General features: G+C 30.1%; 1 long non-coding RNA gene across 1 annotated transcript; it reads left to right on the top strand.

Annotated features, from left to right (window-relative positions):
• Positions 1 to 3,997: 3,997 nt before the first annotated feature.
• LOC110903009 lies at positions 3,998 to 4,716 on the top strand. Its single transcript, XR_002571591.2, has 3 exons — positions 3,998 to 4,107; positions 4,196 to 4,274; positions 4,391 to 4,716. It is a non-coding gene; the product is annotated as an uncharacterized LOC110903009 (long non-coding RNA).
• Positions 4,717 to 5,237: the final 521 nt, after the last annotated feature.

The following is a 5,237-nucleotide window of genomic DNA, read 5'->3' as shown; positions in this document are numbered from 1 at the left end:
TCCGTAGACCCGCAACCCGGCCCGAATGGAGCATGCATGGCTCAACCTAACTCTGTCATCTTTTCAAGACATGGCAATGCATACCACGTTCTCATGTTAATCCTATTTTTTTAGTTTAATTTGCATCCTTTACATAGTTGTAATTTTTGCATTATGACTAGTACTTTGAATTCCCATTTCTCCTTAAGAATAGGACATAGTTAGTGGTTAGTTTTTTTGTGTGCTTCTTTCCTTTAAGTATGTGTTCAACAGTACTGAAAAATAGTTTTTGTTGATGATGAAATTTCTTGTGTTAATTATCTCATGTGTGTGGGTTAATTAATTCGTCTATGCTAGCTCAACCGTGGCGCGTTGGGTGGTGAACTTAGACACGATATCTTAGCCGGAGTGGTGTATCTGTATCTTCGGTTGGACATCGCAGCCCTACCGTTTCGTTTGGTGGTGAATCTGTATCCAAACGAACCGTAGATCTATCTTTTATTTGACCGTTTTATTTGAACCGGTGATTCGGGGTCTTACTCCTATCATTTGGTATCAGAGCCGAACGATTTCATCGTCGACTCTATTTCGGTTTACTTTCTTGCAAACCAACAATAATCTAACCTACAGAATTGGTATATAATAATCCTACCTATCAATATGTTGGTACTCAATGAACCTCCGTTAGTTTTTTTTAACTGAAGTTAGTTTTTAAGTTTTATTTATTACACAAACAGTCCCTGTATTTGTAATTTACTAGTTTTAACTATGAGTTAATAGCCAAAATGGTCCCTGAGGTTAATAGCCACAGCACCGCCACCACCACCTCCACCACCGCCACCACCACCACCGCCACCACCACCACCACCATAACCATCGCCACAGCACCTCCACCACCGTAACCATCGCCACATCACCACCACCACCACCGCACCACCACCACCACCACCACCGTCGCTAGAGCTGTTGGATATGTGATGTTTTTGGTCAGTCATCGTCTGTTGCTGCATCTGAATTCAAACCCCTTAGGCGTCGATGATCAAAGACAGAGATGGTGGTGGTGGCGGTGCGGTGGTGGTGGTGGTGGCGGTGGTGGTGGTGGCGGTGATGTGGCGATGGCGATGGTGGTGGTGGTGGTGGTGGCGATGGTGGTGGTGGTGGCGGTGCGGTGGTGGTGGTGGTGGTGGCGGTGGTGGTGGTGGTGATGGTGGTGGTGGCGGTGCTGTGGCGGTGGTGGTGGTGGCGGTGGTGGTGGTGGCGGTGGTGGTGGTGGTGGCGGTGGCGGTGCTGTGGCTATTAACCTCAGGGACCATTTTGGCTATTAACTCATAGTTAAAACTAGTAAATTACAACTACAGGGACTGTTTGTGTAATAAATAAAACTTAAAAACTAACTTCAGTTAAAAAAAACTAACGAAGGTTCATTGAGTACCAACATATTGATATGTAGGATTATTATATACCAATTCTGTAGGTTGGATTATTATTTACCAACTGGGCAAAGGTTGGTTTATTAAATACCAATTTTCCAATTGAAAAATCTTCATATACGGTGTCACACAAAATTGAAAAAATCTTCATGTAATGTGTCACACAAAACTTGACAAAATTGAAAAAATCTTCATGTAAAGTGTAACACAAAATTTGGTAAGTTGTCATTCATCAAGTGATTTTCATTTCAAAAAAAAAAAAAAAGGTGATTTTCATTTGAACATATTACGTTACCAAGATTTTATTGTTTATTTATTATAAATAATATATTTAGATTATCAACTCCTAATATAAACCAACTTGTTCTCCAAGTTTATTACCCCTATAAATAGTCCATGTATTCTATTGTGTATGACACACCCATTAATAATAAACATCTTTTCTCTCCCAATTATCTCTTCTCATCTTCTTGCTATTAGGCTTGTTCATAACACGTTATCAGCACGATTGCTTTGGATCACACATCATAAGGTATATCATATTGTCTAATTATTTTATCATTATTTATTATTCTCACACATGATCCATATTGTAATCCGTACAATTTTGGATTGTGTTAAAGACGTGTTTTATTCTTCTCTTTAGTCTCTAAGAATAAAATACTTAATTATATCGTAACACACAGTTCCCGTGTAACCTCACCAAAGATTTCCATGGTGATTACAATAATTTTTTTTTGTTAAATTTTAATATTAGAAAATAGTAAAAAAAAGGGCGTAAAAAGGGTGAAGCTTTATCGATGCTTTTAATGGTTTTTATGTTTTCCTATTTGTCCTTGCTTTCAATTCAGTCAGTGCTATCTATATATATTCTAAAGTTTAGTTATATGTTCTATTTTAAAACCAAAATTTATGGTTGTTTTAAATGCATCATCCTATAAAAATCCTATTAATTGCATTTAATTTATATTAAATAAATAAGAGATAAAATAAAAAAATAAAATAAAATAATTATATATCAATAATCATTAAAATTAATATCATCAATAACACATTATACTAAATAATATATTATAGATAAAGGTAGATTAGTTTAAAGTTAACTTTGATCTTAATTTGTTTTAATAATTGGTTTAAAGATAATTATTCCAAACTTATGATTATTCTATAAAATGATCTTTGACAAGGTAACCATAAATTTAAATTTCGAAGTAACTAATATATTAAAAGTAGCTCAAATATAATTCGTAATAAAAACACAACAATATATTTTCAAAGAAAACATATAATAAAAAAAATAGGTAAAAGGATCCAAATGATATCAAATATTAAGAACTTATCCACGATATTAGTATCAGAATTTAAAAGATTAAGATAAAATTTAAACCGAAAGATCATAAGTATCATAAAAATATCATTAAATTAAAGTTAAAAAGTAAAGAAAATAATTATTATTATAATATTAAAATAATAAAAATATATAAAAAACTATATATATAATTAAAATATTAAAATTACTATTTGTACCGATACCAAACAAGACCGTACCGGTATTTTCGATACCAGTACCGGTTGACACCAAGCTTATCCCACCCCGTGATACTAAAAAATCATTAAATTAAAGTTAAACAGTAAAAAAAGGAATTATTATTATAATATTAAAATAATAAAAGTATTAAAATAACTATATATATATATATATATATTCTAATATATTATTAACAAGATTTTGGCTAAATTAATTAGATTATTATAAATAATAATAATAATTTACAAATAAAACAACACAATTTGCAACAAAGCAATGCATGAAACACCATATTAACATATAGTACAGTACATTAATGCTAGAACCTAATCTATACTATATTATAAAGCATTTCATAAGGATACCAACCAAATTTAAGTAATTACAATCTTTTATACTTATGGTACAACAACTTAATGATGTTAGTAAGGGGTGAAATGGTCTTTCTACATTAATATTAAAAAATAAAAAAATAATTATCTATATCTATATCTATCTATCTATACTATATTATAAAGCATTTCATAAGGATGCCAACCAAATTTAAGTAATTACAATCTTTTATACTTATGGTACAACAACTTAATGATGTTAGTAAGGGGTGAAATGGTCTTTCTACATTAATATTAAAAAATAAAAAAATAATTAAATGAGAATATAATCACAATTAATTATAATAATACAATAATAAGTTCGGTTCTTAAATGCAATTAATAAACGAAACCTATTGGGATAAACCGCAAAAGCACTCCAAAGGTCCAATTTCAATCAATATGTAATAAATTTAACCGATTAAGGAATCTCCTATCATTGATATAAATTCACCATTTCACTCAACATCAACTCCTTTGTCTACTATTGTGCGAGTTAGAGTCGAAAAGAAAGAGATAAGAAAGAGATAAGTTGATATGAAATTTATTTATCTTGGTGGAAAGGTGTGTTCTTTTATACCCATTTCAACATTTATTCGAAAAAACTTTGGTTTGTTTCTTAAAATATTCAAATGGGATAACAGTTTTCTTTTACATAATCTATGAGTTTATATTGATGTTTTATTGTGTTTTTGGTGATTTAGTGGTTTTTTTTTTCAAATTATGATTTTATATTACATATAAAGTATACACACAGGTTATTGGATACAAAAAGACAGACACTTCATACTTCATCAAGGTACCCTTGCATGACTATAGTATCTGGAACCATTTACCAATGTATTGTTTAATTGTTCATAAATTTATAGTCTTTTTCCTTTTCAAAGCTTCATGTATATGGAGGTGTAAAAGGGTGGGTACGAGAAAAGTTATTCATTTGGAGATAGGCATTTATTTGGCCTATTGGTATTTCCTTTTTTAATTTCTACTTTACTATTTTTTTTAAACATATGATGCTTTTGTGTGATTTAATTGATACTATATATGATGCTTTTGTGTGATTTAATTGATACTATATATAGGCAATATAGATGCAGAGGAAATATTTGAGGAGGTATTGTTTGACAGGATTGGGCAGCAAACTTTAAGGGCTCGGATGTTTTCAACCCGCGCAAAAGATTTAAATTGATTGCGTTTATCTATACTATCGTATAAAGCATTTCACAAGGGTTCTAACCAAATTTAAATAATTGCAACATATTATGCTTATAGTACAACAACTCAATGAAGTTAGTAAAGGGAATTAGTCTTTCTACATGAGTATAAATTGATAAATACAATTAAATTGATAACTTTATAAATTAAGTATTGTTAAATACTTGATAAAGAATTAAATCATTTGACTTAGTTGAACATCATCACCTTCCTCATATTTACATTGCTTTTCCATTTCAAGTTCTCCGTAACCGATTACTTGATTGAATTTTATAATTAAGTCATTATTATTTGGTTTAGTAATTGCTAAACATCATACAAATAAGGTTACAACCTTTTTTGCAATTTTATCAGATAGTTGATGAACATCATATGAAATAAAAATAATAATAATAATAATAATAATAATAATAATAATAATAATAATAATAATAATTAAATATAAAAAAACTTAATCAACGTTATTATGAATTTAATTATAACTATAAATGGTTTTAAAACTTAAAAGATGCTAACCAATTAGAAACGAAAATTACTAAAAGGTAATTTCATGGGGTATTATTATCTATAATACCTAATAATTGCAACAATAATGATTAAATAATGAACTTAATTACAGATGGTTTAAAACTCAAAAGAATGCTCTTTGCATCTTACCTCAAGTCTCATGGAATAAGGTTCAAATGATAACCATTGCATAATTAGGAACCACTT

Source organism: Helianthus annuus, chromosome 13 (assembly GCF_002127325.2).
Source record: "Helianthus annuus cultivar XRQ/B chromosome 13, HanXRQr2.0-SUNRISE, whole genome shotgun sequence".
NCBI classification, from domain to species: Eukaryota; Viridiplantae; Streptophyta; class Magnoliopsida; order Asterales; family Asteraceae; genus Helianthus; species Helianthus annuus.
This window is presented reverse-complemented; position numbering and strand designations above follow the sequence as displayed.